At 32.5% G+C, this 18,795-nt stretch overlaps 1 protein-coding gene across 1 annotated transcript in view; it reads right to left on the bottom strand.

The window, feature by feature from the left end:
- LOC130903706 (visual system homeobox 2-like) overlaps positions 1 to 18,795 on the bottom strand; it is a 166,961-nt gene that overhangs the window by 39,856 nt on the left and 108,310 nt on the right. The gene's annotated exons all lie outside the window — the stretch shown is intronic.

The raw sequence follows: 18,795 nt of genomic DNA, 5'->3' as shown, positions 1-18,795 counted from the left end.
AGCGACAGAATACGGACATATTAAGTGATAGAACAGGCTCGATCAATGAATAAATCATATGGAACGTATGTTTCATTTTTTATTAAATAAATAATCCGCGGTTATAATTTTTCGAAAATATTCTGATACCTCTAATACTGCAACAGCGCGTATAATCAATCTTAATAGTAATGGATGCAGTTAATAGACATTATGATTGAAATTGGAAAGTCTAGAATAAAACGGAGATCAGAATTACGTTTTTAAGCTGCTGTGGCTGCAGTTCGAACCAGGTACTTTACTAAGTGCCCCAATCATTTTGCATTATCGAATTTCAGGGATTCATTTGATGATAAACTAATATCGATGTAATTTCCTTAAGATAGAGTTTCATGAAATGAAATTTTTTGTAGAAATTATGAATTATCAAATCAAAATATTGTAATGATCTTCTCATTTCTATAAAAAGTATATAATCCAAAACCAGGTGGGATAAATTTATGTTTACTCTACCTAATTTATTTATTTATACACTACATACATGCACAGTTAACTATTCCACTAATAAGCCATTCAGTTCACTTTAGTATTCACTTATCACTGTCCCGATGTATTATCTATGTCAATTATATACTAAAATTACCTTCTGAAACCTGCTAATTCTTGAAATCTCTTTTATTTTCGTAAATAAACAAAGAGTATTTCTTAGAAATTGACTACATAAAAAAAGTTACGGAAAAAGGTGAACAGACTTTCCAATAAACAGAAAAAATATCCGATGCATTTGTCAAAAGTTAGCTTCTTTTACATATGAGAATAGGACCGGTTTCGCTATCTATATCAGTGGACGAATTCGTAACATTACTTCAATTTGGATTATAGATTCCTTCTCAGTTATTTTTCTCTAATCAGCTGGATGACATTTTACAGTAAATACAGGAACATGCAACCTATCAAAAAATATGAATATGTACATTATTTTAGTTGCCTGAGTACCTCGTACATTAATCTAGTATTGAAATCTGCCTGACTGACTGTAACATTATGTGCTGTTTGTTTAGATATTATTTAGATATAATCTCCTCATTGTAAGGTATGATCAAACTAATTTTAAGTCAGTTCCAGCTGTATTTGAATCTTATATTCTCTCGGTTTTTTATCGGCTGTAACATACTTTGCTGACTGTTTACTTGAATAAAAAAGAACTTTCTATTGTTGAAAGTAATGAAAATGTACAATTTTACTTTGTTATGATTTTCGATCAAACAAAACGCGTTCAGTAGCGAGTATTCCCTCCTCTGGCAGTGATAATAGCTTGCAAACGACAAAGCATGCTTTGGATCAGGTTTTGGATCAAATTCTGCACCAGTATGTCGCGAAGCTTTATAGAATTTCTGAAGGCCAGCACATGTTTCCGTAAACGTCACCTCATCTCATCCCAAATGTGTTCAATGGTATTTAAGTCTGGATTGAGAGTAGGTCAAACTTAGTGTGAGGTATGAACCTTCTTAAGATATTCGGCAAGTTTCATGATGCTCAGTCAATAAATATCTAATAATATCACTCAATAAAAGTTATACAGCCTTCAAGACTTGGTAGCCATACCCTTCGCAACAAAAACAGTAGCACATATTTGAGGCATTGATTCAATGATAAATGTTTTGTCATTCTTTCAGAACTTTATCTCACGAAGCAGTTTTACTGGTAGAGTTTTCAAGCCCTATTTTCAATTTCAACCCTTGCCATATGTTCTATCGGATGTAGATCTAGTAATTGACAATGCTATTATAAAACTCGATTTTTTTGCTGTTGTAGAAGCTTCGATCGATGTTTTGGATAATTATCCTGTAGTAAAATCCATCCTCTTGACATCATAACGAGCATACCGTAACATTACCCCCAATATATCATTATAATTAGTAGAGTCTATGGTACCTTTAATTTTGAAGATTAGGACGATTCCTTTACAAGATAATGCCCCGTAAAGCATAATGCTACCTCAGCTATGATTCACAGTTGGTGTTTGATACGTGAATCTTATCTTGTACACTTTTGTTTTCGACCGTCTACCATCTTTAGCGAATAAATCAATTCTGGTTTCGTCAAGAAATAGCACTTTCTTCCAATGTTCGATCCAGTATTGACATTTTTCTACGAGAACTGGTCTACTTTTTTATTTTTTTTACTGATGCCTGGTTTCTTTAAACCAATAAGTCCAAGTCCCGTTTCATTCAATTATAGCGTTGCAGTTCTTCGACTAATATCAGCATAACTCACGTGCAATGATAGCAGCATTCTTCTTCATTACATTTTTTTTTCAATAAGATCATCGACAGGAATGAATCTTTATCTAGGTTTCCCTGGATTGCTTTTAGCTCCTCAAGTACTTGTGGTTTCAATTTAGTAATTATATGGTATATAGTCGATTTTCCTATACCTAATGTAAAAATGTTTTACGAGAAACCTTTCCTTTAGTGTGTAATTTGACTAAGTAACAATGACCTCACTATACAAAAGAATTGAAAATATGAATATTTACACACCTTTTCGTGTCAGCGAGTCACATTGATTTTTATCCATTTACTAACTTTTCGATATGAATTAGAATGAAGTTTTTGCTATCTAGATTATGAGCGTTTTCGTAGTGGGATTGTGAAATTAAAACCATAATATACTAACTCTAATATATTTCCGAGCTTTCGAATACTGAATATGTATACATCGTCAGGAACTGAAATTATGGTCAAGTACAATATAAAAATATGTATAAAGGTATAACAATAATGAAAATTATTTATATTAGTTTTTAAGAATTGCGGCGTTTCAAATTTTGTTGTTTCTTTTAAAAAACATTAAATTCATCGATTTTACAAATCAATGTTCAAATTGACACTTAATAGAAATATTGATTATGGTTGTCATTTGTTAGATTATGAATAACATTAAATTTTGATAGGTTAGATCAGGGTAGGTTGTTGTGAATGATGTTGAATATTGATTCGTTATTCAATAAATGACATTAAATTCTAATGGGCTAGGTCGTTCTGATTTCCGCTGAATATTTATTGGTTCGATTATGAAAGACATATTTTTGGCCGTGATGAGTGAAGTTGAATTCCAGAGGTAGGGTAAGGTTAAGTTGTTGTCGATGGCGTTGAATTTCTTTCATAGAATTTGTTTTCCAAAATATAAAACAGTTTTCTTATTAGTCCATCGATCATTTTGGCCAATAAATGTCATTTCTAAAGCTAGACGTTTCTTTCTCATGATAGAGATGTGCCGCTAATGAACACCTGTCACTATATAGTTTGCTATCGCTTTTGTGAGAGGTTATCCGATTGGTGAGTGACTTTTTCGACTGACCATATCTTTTGGATTTTGAAAAAATAAATTGTATAAAAGAAATCGCCATCGACAACCAATTAACCTTACCTAACCTAGGAAATTCAACTTCACTCATAACGACCTAACCTATAAAATTTAATGTCAATCATAATCGAACCAATAAATATTCAGCTGCATCCATAACTAAATACCCTATTAAAATTTATCGAATGATCAAAAAATTATGTTTGAACGAATAATTTTGTAGGCAATTGTATTTTTAATTAATTTATAGAACAAATTTATGTGTAATGACTGAATTTACGACTAAAATTTTTTGTAATCATTTTTTTTCTTATTCTTTACTGTATTTTTTTTAGTATAATGTATTTCTGCATTTTTCTAATATGAATAAATGAAACTTTTGTTTCCATTAACGATTTTTCTAAGGTTGACTGAATGATTTGTCTGCTCTTAATAGAAAGGAATTTTTAATTTGAACTGTGAAAAGAAAAATCCATCGCTAATGTTTACGATACCCCAAAGACACAAATCTGGCTATTAAATACAATGTAATGATACCGCAAAGTAATTGGACGTTGTTTGAACACGCGCCTTCACGGTTCGTTAGTATAACAGATCGGCGTCGAAGTCTCTGCGTCTTCGACGGCGGCAACAACGGCGCGGCGTCGAGACGCAGGCGTGTTTTAGCGAGTTTTTCGCCGATTCGGCCACGAAAGCGACACGTGCATTGCGCCGGCGGACACGTGGCCATTGTATTTCGAGGCTACGACGGTTTTTAATGCATTGTAGCGTTAGAATAACATCCGATTATCGATAATAACTTTAATGGTAGAGGTGGAAATGACTAGAAAAAATCTACAAGATTACTTTTTTGACAAACTTCTGATGTAATAAGTTGACGTTTTCCTTGAAAATGACTGTGTTCTATTTTTACAACAATATTTTAATGAAAAATAAGAATTGCAAGTAAGCAGTTGATTCAATTTATTGGTTATTGTATTTTGAACATTTAGAATGTTTTGAATGACTCTATTAATATTAACTGCTTGCCAAAAATTGGTTTTTGACTTATTGCTCGTATCACTATAGATAGAGGCGGCTAGTCCATAAAAACTTCAGTGCTACAAAACATTTAAAATAGTTAAGAATAAAAAAATTATGAACATCCGGGTAAAATCGATCAATTGAATGATCTACCTAACTTCTAATTTCCGTTAAAAGTTTTATTAGTCATCTGAGATAAAAGTGCTCTGCGCGCTCTTGCAATTAAGTATTATGACCCATATTATAGTGCCTGTGGCCTAAAGCATTGGCATTCTTAACTGGAGAAGTCAGCTATATTCAGTGCAGCGCAACGCGTAATTAGTTAATTAGAATATCGGCTAAGAAGAAAGTAGTGCTTGCTATCAACGTTTTTCTTGCGTGGCAACCGTTCCAACAATCCATACTAAAACCGATATAATCAATGAAAATTTGACAAAAACAACAAAGACTTCTACTAGATAATTTTTTTTCTCCAACCATCAAAAAATGTTGACATTTTTGTACTATTTTCAGGTGTGAAAACCATCAATTCCCTTACCGTACAAAAATTTGCTCGTCGCTTAGCAACAATTTTAATCCTAGGATTAAAAACGCTACTTTTAATCCTAGGACTAAAAGTACTACTGAACTCCTACAAAAAATTATATGATTAGTACGTCTACTTGACAATCGATATTTACCAACAATACCAGATATCCATGACTACCGACTGTTATAATTAATAGGTGTTCAAATTTATTACCAAATTATTAACGATTTTTGAATAAAACTAACTTTATTTTAATTTTGACTTGGTTGGAGAAAAAATAGGACTAAAAGTGCCTATTTTTACTCGCAATTTTGCATTCACTCGGCTGCGCAGCGCTCCGCCTCGCAACTGCAAATATTGCTCGTAAAAAAAATATATATATACAGGGTGATTCATTAAGAATGTCCAATTTCTGAACTGTAGATTCTAGACCTTAAAATATGATGATTCTGCTCAACATGCCTTATGCAAATATTGCTAGTTTCTGAGATATGGGGTGTTTTGATTTTTTGGGAATTTTGATTTTCGCAATAATTTTTTATGTTTTCACAATTTCTCTTTGAAAATTTGCAATTTTACGTTTTTTGGCACGAGGAATCATAATTTCCACTCTAATTTAACATTGCTAATAGAGTGCGCTAGTTACACTTGTTTGTGTTAATTAAATCAAAGTAAGCTTACTTTGGGCTAAACTCACAACTAAAATAATAAAAAAATATTAAGAAGCGTTAAATTCTACAGAAAAAAGTTACTCTTCTTTGATTCGTGTAGCTCAATCGGTTATCGAGTTATTTGCTTCTAAAAAGTTCAATAAACTTATTCATATCAATATATCAAATAATGCCTAGGCATAAGATATGATTTGTGTGTTTGCTCAGTCAAATTATAGTGGTCCAGCTCGAAGATATTCACAATTATATCCAAATCGAAGGCAACATAATTACAAACTGTACCGAAATCTTTACAACCGCTTAGGTGAAACAGGGTCTTTACGCTCCTAAACTGAGCACGGTGCTACAAAAAAAATCACTGCCGGTGAAGAAGATGAAATTTTAATTCAATTCAAACGGAGAATCCAGATATCAGTACTCGCCGATTAAGTCTGCAAACAGGTATAAGCCAATCATCTATTTTTAGAATACTGAAGAGGCAAAAATTGTATCCATATCATTACATACCTGTTCAGAATTTATTACCTCAAGATTTACTTATTCATTTTTTGTAAGATAAACAAAATGTTAACCCAGATTTACTGGATACAATTCTTTTTACTGATGAGGCAACATTTACCAAACGAGGAATATTTAATTATTTGTGGGATTCTGAAAATCCACATGCTATGAGGGAAACACATTTTCAGCACGTGTTTAAGGTTAACATTTGGTGTGGTGTAATATGTGGGTATTTAATAGATCCTTTTGAACTGCCAACCAATTCAAATGGACCTCTTTATTTAGATTTTCTTCACGAACATTTACACGAATTACTAGAGGATATACTTCTAGCTTTAAGACAAAATATGTGGTTTTTGCACGACGGAGCACCACCACATTATTCTTTACAAGTTCGTCAATACTTTAACGAACAGTTTCCGCATTGAAGGATTGGTCGTGGAAGTGAGTTTGCTTGGCCACCAAGAGGCCCTGATTTAAATCCTTTGGATTTTTCTATTTGGTCACAAAAGAAGGCATTAGTTTACAAAGAAAAAATTACTTCTCTTCCACACCACGAATATTAGAAGAAGCCGTGGATATAATTAAAAATAATAGACAAGGATTATTTGATATTAAGAGATCTTTACGAAGCGGATCATAAAGTGTATTGAAGTAAATGGTGGGCATTTTGAGCATTTGCTTTGAAGTTTTTCATTTTTGTTTACAAATTTGTTATTGTTACATATTTAAGGAATAATAACATTTTTTTATGAAAAAATTAAAATTTATTGAACTTTTTAGAAGCAAATAACTCGATAACCGATTGAGTTACGCGAATCAAAGAAGAGTAACTTTTTTTGTAGAATTTAACGCTTTTAATTTTTTTTTATTATTTATTTTAGTTGTAAGCTTAGCTCAAAAATAGTTTACTTAGATTTAATTAACACCAACAAGTGTAACTAACGCCCTCTATTAGCAATGTTAAATTAGAGTGCAAATTATGATTCCTCGTGCCAAAAAACGTAAAATGGCCAATTTTCAAAGAGAAATTGTGAAAACATAAAAAATTATTGCGAAAATCAAAATTCCCAAAAAATCAAAACACCCCGTATCTCGGAAACTAGCAATATTTGCATAAGGCATGTTGAGCAGAATCATCATATTTTGAGGTCTAGAATCTACAGTTCAGAAATTGGACATTCTTAATGAAGCACACTGTATATGAGTACTTTTAAAAGTGAAGATCCAAAACATTATGCACATCCATGGGACGAAGCGCTTTCGGGATCATATTTGCGTAACTTTTCCTTGGTTTCTTTAATTTTTCTTACGTTAAAATAATGTCTCATTTACACTCTTCTTATTTCTCCAAAACGAGAACAGTTTTCTTCATATGAGTAATATAACTATGAAATATTGACATAAGACAGCAGTTATTTTTTTAAAAAACGTATCTCATACTTGTTGTTTATTGAAACAATGCTTTGGAAGCTGCCTATAAGTTTTTAATTTGTATTTTCAAAAATAACGGTTACGAAATTTCTTCCACCTCTAATACTGTACATACCATAATAAATTCCTATTATACTATAGGGGTGTTAAATATTAAATAAGGTTTTGATTTGATTAGTTTTTCCATTTAATATGAAACTTGGTGGCATTCAAGATATAAATTTGTTTAATTTGTATTATTGTAATAAATTGTTATTTGTCGTGTTGCGTGTTTTGGGTTTAATTCAATCAAATAGGCAATTCGATTCATTTCATTGGATGTTTTTTCAGTCGACACGTGTTTCGTTCTGTGATACTGAAATTATTAATGTATGTGCTATTTAGACAACAAAAAAAAACAGATATTTTGATAATGGACAATAAGAAACATGAAAAAGTCTCTTGAAAGAATTTTAATGAGAAACGCTGTTCTCTGCAACAACCGAATTGACAATATTTGTCGATAACTATTATCTACTGTTTTTGAGTTAAAACCCCGGAGCAACGTTTTCAAATTGTTTAAAGGATGTTAATGCATGAGCGTCGTACTGCTACAAAGCTGTCAAAATAATTTTTCTTCTCATTTTTCCTGTCGTCCTCTCTAGGGCGACGGAAATGTATTTATTATCCAATTACCCATTTCATCTATCTTTTCCTGTCCTTTGCCAGTATCATCATTTGATTTATTGCCTGTTACCTTTGTTTTCTTATATTTGCTACTTGTTCGTTCCATATTTTTTTTGGTCTGCTCCTTCTCCTTCTATGTATGTCTATGGCGTTTACTTTGCTATTTATTCTATTCTATTCGTACAGTTTTACTTTCTTATTGAGCACTGTCTTATTCAATGCACTCGTGGTATATATTTGTTTCTTTTTTTATTCTGCTATTAGTTTCACTTTGTTAACATTTTTCTCGTTTATTATCCTTGTTTTGCAGTTTTCTATGTTAATTTCTATTTGCAGTTTTTCTTTCTCTTCTATAAACATTTTTGTTAGTGCTTCCATCTTTCTGTGATCGATACATTTTTTAGCATTATAGCATTGTTAGTATTAACAATAGTGGGCTTTGACTGTCTCATTGTTTTATCCCTTTTCCATCATAAAGGTTTCTGATCTCCATTCAGTTGTATTTTCTTTTCTACTCTTTTATATATGCTTCTTGTGGTATTCATAAATTTTTTGATATCTCTAGTTTGATGAATATCTTCCACACGTTCTTTGTATGGATTGAGTCAAATGCTGCTCTGAAGTTTTTGAAGATCAAAACAATTAATAATAATAATCTAAAATAATAAAAAATTTTCAATGACTTATTTAAAAGAAAATTCACAATTCTTCGTTGTAACCTCAGTAGAGTTAGCTAATTGAATAGTTTATCTACTTTCCCAACTATGTTGTGCAGTATTATTATTTATCTGGGAAACGCAAAAGTCTTCTGCAAGGACTTTTTATGACCTATTATGACCAAAGTTATAGTACCGGTGGTCTAAACCAGTGGCGTGTTTAACTGAATCAGTCCAGCGCAAAATATAATATATAATACATTGGTTAGATTCCGAGTAAACATTCTAATTTAATAAATAATCCTCTGCCAAAATGAGTTTGCCACCCTTGTTCTACAAAGTAAGTTTTTTGGAAACATTGAAGAACACCTAAAATTTTTCACATTTTCCACCATGACCTCCAAACGAACTGGTTCAGATTTAGTTTGAATTTTAGGTTATTCTTTTCCATTTAAAATTCAGTTCATTATGAGTGAAATGTTCATAATACGACGTATTTCGGTTTTGTTTTTAATAGAAATATCAAAATTTCTTTCAACGAACAACTAATTAGCGTGTAAACCGCAATAAACTGTTAAGTCATTCTCGCACATTATTCTTATTCTTCCTTCTTCCAGCATTGTTAACTTCGTTCGCGTCAATACCACCATTCACACGTCCATCAACCTTGCCACTAGATCATTTTAAAAAGATTAAACACCTAGTATTTTGACATCGTTATATTATTAACACGCTGTAATACTAATCCAGCACCTTTTCTTCGTTAGAATGATTTTGAAGATGTATCACATGTTGATTTTGGAGAGAGTAAACTTACCTGTAATAGGCCATGTGGCTTTTGTGTTTTTAACATTTGGTATTTACAGAACACGTTGAGAGATCGGTATTATTTTGTTGTCAGTCGATGTAAGGGTTAATTAGACATAATAACAAGAGATTTTGTTGATCTATGCGTATGGCTCTTAAATTATTTATAATGAGATGTATACCAGAATTCTTCTTATAAAATTACATTGGGTATCTAACATATAGTCCTATGGATATATACAGTGAAAGCTCAAAATAACAGATGCTTTGTCCACTGTGAATCGAATTTGTTCTTCAGCAGCGAATTTTTGGAATTGCAGAATCTATTTTTGCTAGGAACAATGACGAAAAATGGTCACTACACGATTACATATCTGATGCGACTGTACTGCTGATGATACGACAGCAGATTAATTTGAAAATTGTTATTTTTGCTATCGGCTCCTTATTATCTCATTTTTGGTGAAGTATAGCTTGAAAGACATGGCATCCGTGATCAAATGGGCAACTTACATTCCTTTAGAAAGCTGAGATTCCCAGTCAGGTCACCGAAATAATATTCTGTTCCTTGTAGGTCTTTATTTTCCACTGTATTGCTTCAATATCTATGAAAGTCTTCAAAGTTGGCAAGTCTAAGATGATTTGTAGTTCTGCCGTGGGACATGACCGTGTTGCGCCCGTTATTGCAAGGCCACCCTTTGCGACTTATCTCGATCAAAGACCAAATTTTGGTTTTTGTTCTAACCGCCATTCCCTACTGCGAATAAAATAATCACCAATATATTATAATAATCAATAGATATCAATATACTCTCATTACTGTACGAAGATGGTCCCAGAAGTACCTGGCCCAACAAAGAATATACTTTTCCCAGTGATGTTCAATAAATTAGAAAACCTCTTGTTTTGTTGGAAAATATTCGATGGGGCTAAATCTGGCGAATAGAGTGCATCAGGTAGCAGTTCAAACTTTAATTTATAAATTTTGGCCATTGCAATAATAGATGTGTGAGCTGATGCGTTGTCTTGATGAAGCAACACTTTCTTCTTAGACAAATCCGACCGTTTTTCTTTGATTTCTTCGCTCAAACGGTGAAATAATTTCGTGTAATTCTCACCGTTGATAGATTTTCCTTTTTCAAAATGTAATGTCATACTTTCATCATGACTTGCATTGATTAGGTTATAGTTCAATATATACATTTTGAATATTTATGCATGCATATTTATTTTCGCTATACTTTATAGGAATAAAACAAATCAAATAAAACTATTTATTTCTTTGTATTGCCATACTTATAATTATACATTAAAACCTATTAGATAATATGAGTTCACACGTTGTAATTAATTTAATGATGTCCATATCTGCCTATAAGTAATTTTTTGAACTGTGGGAGGTCGCACGTGTCGAAATAACGAGTATAATTCTCACATGTTCCTACTGTTATTATTTATACGTTATACATACCCCTCTAGCTTGTACAAATATGATACAAAAGTATAATTAGGGCTCACTATCCATAACACATAAAATATAAACCTATTCAAAGTTAAGGATATTTAGAAATCGCTCTGTATTCGGAAGTAAATCGATTTATTTGAAAGTATTTATCGAAATTTGTTATCATTCGAGAATGAGTTTTATTCTTATGTTGCTTTTTGAGATTTATTTTTCGATTTCATTTATCTGTGGTTCATTTTAATAACATTATGAAGAAAAGTAACTATTAATGAGTCTTCTCGAGCTATTGGATAATTCGAAGATGGCTCTATACAGCAAATCTACCAAATATATCTCTAAAAGTCCATTTCAACGACGCTTTATCGTTTCCAAGAAATTTGAACTGTTGTTGAAAGACGAAGGACTGAATGACTCATAGTTATAACTGCCATTGATGATCGTTACCGAAGACTCATCGAAATTCTCGTAATATCTGCTGAATTCTTAAAACAAGACTTTTCCATTCTCGGAGGTTTTCTGTATCGTATTCAATAATAAGGAGATGATATAGGCAACTTATGAGAAAAGTACAATGACGCCCGTGCATATACAACAAAGATTAGATTGGGCTCCAACACAAATGAGTCTCGTTATGAATTATTTCCAGATAGTAGATGAGAACGAATATGGATTAATGCGTTCTTCATAGACCTTTCTAATTATTTTTTCATGACAGTCTCCATTTTGTTTTTAGTCACGAATGATAATAGTGCCAAAATCACTACAAATGAGTTACGAGAGTGGTTCAAATATAAACCGGAATATTTGCATAAACGCATGAAAAATTTAGTGTCGTGAAAGAGGTTGCACTGGATGTTAGAGCACTTATAGCCATGAGCGAGAAATATATACCAGTTTCTGTTGCTCAACGTATTATTATTCGTTTTTTGATCAAAGATAATGTAAAATCCGGGAAAACTTATTTAAAATTACTTGAACAATTCGATTATGAGTGCCTCTCCGAGACTCAGGTCCATGAATAGTGTTCCGCTTTCCAAAGATGCCGAGAGGTGGTAGAAAAACTCATTTTGGGAGACCGTCGCAGTATTATACGCGATATGGCTGAAGAATTGTGCATCATTGTAGCAAATAACTCATGAATGGCTCGGTTATGGCAAAATTATAGCCAATGAGTGCCAAGACTTTTGAGCACAAATTCACACGCTGGAAAGTTTGCACGGGTATGAAGAAGAATATTCACCACAAGCGCGTATACGGAGTGGAAGAAGCAAGTCGAAGGCGCGCCAGTTAAAAAGAAGGTGTTTTGAGAGATGAGGTTGATTTTTTTACTGAACAATGAACTTTGAACTTAGTATTATAGTAATCCCCTAAAAGCTGGGTGAAACATTTCTACACATCAAAACGACGAGATATTTCAATCTGTAGATCGATATACGACGCCAGACCGCATACAGCTCGGCCTACGATGGAAACGTTGAATGAATTGGATTGAGAAACACTGGAACACACTCCTTATAGTCCTTATTTGCCCCATGCGAATATTATTTATTTGGTCTATTGAAAGAGGCACTTGACAGAGGTAGAGTCCTTTGTGCGCGAATGGTTACGTGACAAGACGAGAGATTTTTCGAAAAAGGCAATCGAAAGTTTCCGGAGAGGTGGAAAAATGTGTATAATGTGACGGCCATTATCTAGAAATCACATAATTTTTTATAGCAAAATTCCGGTTTAAATCTGAACCATCCTCAACCTTAACCGTTGTCCTTTTCTCTTTGACATCTTTAAATCTCCGAGCATTCTTCTACGTAAACTTCTTATCTAGTCATATTTTGATTACAGTATGAACTTTAGTCTACGTAAGTCTAGGTAAAAACAGTTTTTCCTTGATTTCCAGTGAGATAATAGGTTATATTAAAATATATTTCTATTGAGAAAATTCACAAGAGCGACCTAATTTTATTTATTGAAGAAAAATAGAAAACCAAAACAATGATCAGTGCGTGAACAGCACGTGAACATCCTGGGTGAAACGCAGCGCGAAATCGTTGTGTTCCAAATCACTGGGACCATAATATATCACAAATAAAAAGCCGCGTGGGAGGGGCGAACACCCTATTACTGAAGAAGCCTTTGGAGCAGGTGTAGTACAGGGACGGCATCGTATTATCGTACTGCAGTTTACATTTGTCCGTTGCGTAATTTTCTTTAACACGGAGACAGATAATGAAGTTGTGTACTTCGCTTAAGAACCTTCACGTAAGAAAATGATGATAAGACTGTTCAAGATGTTATTTCTGAAACGGAAAATTTTTCGGGAGTACCTTTTTCAAGTGTCTACCGAAATAAAACATTATTTTCATGAAACTACAAAGAATTACACTTATAAGTGGAAAAGTGTATGTTCAGAAAAAGGTTGAAACATATTTTCTTTCGATTTCTGCTAAATATAACTGATTTTCAAATGAATGTGTTCCATATTTTGGCCGTTCACTTTATATCTATTCCAAACTTCACGTATACTTTGTATATATTTGTAATAATAATTGTGTATGATTATTTATAATTCATGTTATTAATCTGCTGTATGAAAGCATAAATTATTTCTTAAGTGCGCAGTGCGGTTTTACATACTCGGGTTTGGCGCTTTCAACTCTATTCATGTGCTCAATGCGTGAATATGTTTTGGTTTACTATTTTTCTTCGATTAATAAACTTTAGAATTAGTATATGTTACTTGATTATTAATTTTTTTCCTTGGTACAATGTTCTTTTTGACATTGTCCTATTTCGTATATTGCTCTTTTCACACGCCAATAAATCTTGAGCTGCTTTCTGAGTTTCTTATCGGTATCAGGAACAAACTAACATTAATGATTTTTGATGAAATTGCTGTCAGAGTGAAATATCAAATCAATTTGAATGACATTATATGAAATGTAAGCAATCTGCATAAGTATGATGGATTAAGTAACGTTTTACATTGTTACTTAATCAATTTGTCTGTTCAATAACAAACTGTAGAAATTATTTTAAGGTTTCCGTACGATTTTCACTTCTATTTTCACTTCTATATCCACTCACCGTACTACTAAGTTACCAGTTACCAATATAAAAGGAATCAGTGAAAAATTCGATCTGAAATGCATCTAACCAATGTCGTTTCTTATTTTCAAGAAAACTTCTCCAGAAAATATATATATCCTACAATAGTTGCACTTCAACAACAATACTATGTCTATTGATCTTTTCAAGTTGAGATCTCGACTTGTTACTTTATTTTTCTTGGTATAGTTGCCGTATACTTCTCGAGCAATACACAGCTCTCAAATTTAAACGTTAGAAAAGATTTCGTTGATATAGAAATTTTTACTGAAAGGTTTCAAGTGGATTCCAATACAATATAAGATTTTTTTTTCTATTTCACAACTGAAATATCACTCTAATTAAAATAATTACCGAAACAGACATCTTGCAAAATTTCTAAAAGAAACAATAGTGAGTTTTTCTGTTTTTACCATTCCTTAGAATCTCATTTGTATCTCGCACATTAGTAGTGGTATTAATGCATTCTTTAATGTCTTTAAAGCTCAAGGGAATATACCACTTTGAAACAGGAATTTAGAATAAAGAATAAAGTGACTATACAGCCAAATTGAAATTCACCATAATTATAAACGTCTTAAATGGTTACAAATCCTTCTTTACAAAATTTTTGCTCATGTTTGGTGAAATGTTTCTTGTTATTCTAGTAACAAAACATTTAAATAATGAGGCTAGTGATGCTACAGAAGAAATGCTGTTACTATTGTACTATCTTTTGGGAATGATCAACTCTCGCAACTACAAACAAACCAGTACAGTCGTTTCTTAACGAATTGTTCTGAAAGTCCAACTAAAAATTTGGAAAACGTAACTAAAACTTATAGGTTTTTGAAAGAAGTATAAAAGCCGTGAATATTTATAACGTGTACGTGTTTGTAAGTTGTTAAAGATTGCCCTTCATGAATGACTAATATTGTCATAAATCGATAATTTGATTTGGTTCAATATAAAACAAAAAGTATCTCGTGAAACTGTTTGTTCTGATACGACCATTGAATGACCCAATATTACTGGAAATAATGGGCTAAAAATAATTGTACCTAACCAAGCCTAAACTAGCGCCAATTCAGGCAATGGAGGGGCAAAGAAGTATAAATGAACAAATCGAGGTTCAAAGTAATGCTGATGTATTTTAATTGATATTCATAGAATGGTGGTTACGTTGTTACAAATGGCAATATCCTAGAAAATCCTATAAAACTAAAAGAGACAGAAAACAGTATTTTTTTCTTGTGGTTTTTTAATGGGGCAACCTTAGGCTTCTCTAAGCCTCCAGAAAGAGGGGTGAGGTATAGTATAAATTTTATTATCAAGAGTCTTAGCTTAGCGGCACCGCGCCATCTGATTTTTGCCCAAACCTGAGTTTCTGTTTACTTTTCCCTGTAAATAAAAAAAACAGGGAAAACATAAACCTTCGAACATATGCAACACATGCAACTAAAAAATGTTAAATTTTCCGATTGAAATATAATAAATATGAAAAAGTCGAGTTTAGAAAAAAATAAAAAAAACATTGTGAAGGAAAACTTGAGATAGCTATCCGTATTTGATATAAAGGGTGAAGTTTCGAGGAACGGAACCCACCGATTGGTTTTAAACTTTTACCAGATATTCTATCATACACTAAATGATTATTCCATAACGGTTTTTAACGTCTCGCAAGGAAATAGGATGAAGAAAACACAAAAAAAAAATGAAAATTCCTTAATGCAACACCGTCATATTCTTTCTATGCTTTTTGCAATATATTTTCACAAAATATCAGTAGCTGAAAATACGAAAAATTTTTTTCATCTCCTCTCCTTGCGAGACGACAAAAATCTTTAATAATAGTTGTCGACTGACGTAATTGATAAATGAGATAAGTATAAAGTTATGTTAAGGCTTTAAGAAAATGTGAACAACTAATATTTTCCATTTCAGAATATAAACATATCTGAAACTTTAAGAAATCATAAATTAAAGAAATTTTTATATATTTCTTGGGTTCAAAAACTAAAAATGATTAAAAACATGTTTCTGTCCCTTTCCCTTGCTAGACACAAAAAATCCTTCTAGATACAATCTTCTAGTGAGTAATAGAGGATCTGGTAAAAATTTTAAGGCAATCGGTGGGTTCCCTCCTACTCCATTCGATTCAATAAAACTCCAGTTTCGTTGTGTTCTTTTGGATACACAGTTGGTGCGAATTTATTTCCGTTTGGTATTCCATGTCGATAAATTATTGACTAAAGTGCTTAGGTATTTTCTTTTCGTCCTAAAAACTTAATTAAATCAATTGATTTTGAATATATCGCCGGCTCTTTTATTCATTCTTCTTCTGTTAAAACCGATACTTTTAATTTATCGAGTTCGTCATAATTTATGTGTCTTTTATAATTTTTAATTTGATTTATCAATAAACGTCGACTTGTAAGTAAAACAAAAATAGAATGATGCGAAAAACCATTTAAAATCTTACGAAAATTCTCATGAGATCATAAATGTAGCAGTATCTGATACAGTTGAAGAAAATCGACGATTGCTTACTGGTTTGTTAGCTCGTGAAAAAGCTAATCGTAGTTTCCCATTTTCAATAAACAATTAAGATGACTTTACTGGAATTCCTAGTACAATTCAGGATTTTTCTGAACGTATCAATAATTTTAATGGTAATAAACGAGAGCTCGAACTCATTCAACTAACAGAGTTAATAGAATAAATGTTGACATAGATGATGATCAACAAGTTCATCTCAAAATTTTGACGAACGACGTTAAAAGTGAATAAAAAAGATGGAAAAGCTTGAAACCCCTTATGAATAAACTTAATAAAAAATGAACAAATGATCCCCAGACACGCTTCATCAAATTAATATTAATTGCTGTGAACAATAAATGAACAGAGGATTATTCAAAATATTTGAAGAAAAACGTAACACGCCGAATGGCATGTTACGGCCGGATTAAGATTTACAAGGCTCAGAGCTAAAATAATGACGGGGGCCCATTAAGGAATTCGAAAACCCGGAAAAATTCACGAAATAATATCAATACCTTAGATTTGTGTTATCAACACATCAAAAAATACAGAATGATTTCCAAATGATGGGGCCCTCTTGGACCTGGGGCCCGGTGCTATAGCCCCCCCCAAGCCCCTAGCTTAATCCGGCCCTGTTAAAACCCAATAACAAGTCATGGAAATCCACTGTAGAAAACTCGGCCGTGGCCAGGGCTATTGCCAAAAAGAAGGATCAACAAAACTTAGACCAGGACGGTCTATGAAAGAAATTCCAATTCAATTATATATGGCAGATTTTCGGATCAAATATTTCATCTTTTGAGGTCTATATAGTGGATTAAAAATTCTTAATCCATAACAACGATTTTCAAGTCAGATTATCCACCAAGTCTTCACTGAAACAACAATATCAAACATTGAATTTCTATAGTTGATCAAAACTACTCTCTGTATTAGAATAGCTTTAAAAAGGTTCTCAATCCAGCAACACCACAATTAACAGTCAAAATCAGTTTTAATAATACCCTTGAATAAGATCCAAAATTAATGTTTATCTAATTAGTTCAATTTCGGTGGGTTCCCGAAGAACTATTAATCAACATTCATTAATAGCTTCATGTTTCTGCCGAAACTCATGGAAAAGTAAGAAAAAAACGATACGAATCTAGAAAAACAAGTCCTCTGTCCTCATTATATGTCAAGAATTTTTCAGTTTTGGATTTCAGTGCTAGAATTTGTACCGTGTGGTCTCTATTTGTTCGTGTGTGGTGCTTTTAGGATAGAGGTATGTATTGTGTGATAATAATTCTACTTATTCTTATATAATATCAACTAGTTTGAACAGATCTTCTGGTTAAGCACTGATGTCTTTGTGTGTATTTTCTTTTTCCTTCCAGCAACAGCGGCCTTCCGTCTCGATCGTAATGCATATAGCTTGTAAGATGTAGTATTTCTCGCCTCTTTAAACAGATTTGTTGATTGGTGAGACAGGTCTATCAATTTGTATCTCAGATTTCCTCATTCCAAGCGTTACCATCTATCTTCATAGACACTGTTATGCGAGCAGGGGGTCGATTCATATAATACGTTATAGTGCTAACAGAAGCATTTATAAGCATGTTTTTGATAATTTCAAAGACAAGACAAATATATTCATTACGAGAAACGTAAACACTCTGCAATATTTTCGAGTAAATTTGATTTAAAGATTCCTGATAGTCTCGAATTAATAACAGAATCGTGAACGTATACAAAACAATATATTCGATAAGAAAAACGTTCAGATATCGATTGGATTGAATAGAGTAAGTGATATGGATAAGGTGATGAGATATCTGTGTGAAAATGACGCACTTGCTACAATCAGTAGCTCTTACTAATAGACACTTAGCTTTTCGAGCATATTGGTTGGAAAATATTGTATTACTTTAACAATATGTAAACCAATATCAGTGTAACACGAGGTGAAAGTGGATACGTCAATTTGGTACTTCAAGTATATCGTCGTAGTGATATTTTCGCAACAAGTGTTTCGTCAGGCTACAAAATCCACGGTAATTTAATTGAAATTTTGTAATCTGCATACGATATTCA

The sequence above is a fragment of the Diorhabda carinulata genome, chromosome 2 (genome assembly GCF_026250575.1).
Source record: "Diorhabda carinulata isolate Delta chromosome 2, icDioCari1.1, whole genome shotgun sequence".
NCBI lineage: Eukaryota > Metazoa > Arthropoda > Insecta > Coleoptera > Chrysomelidae > Diorhabda > Diorhabda carinulata.
Note: the sequence above shows the minus strand (reverse complement) of the source record. Positions and strands in the feature narration are given on the sequence as shown.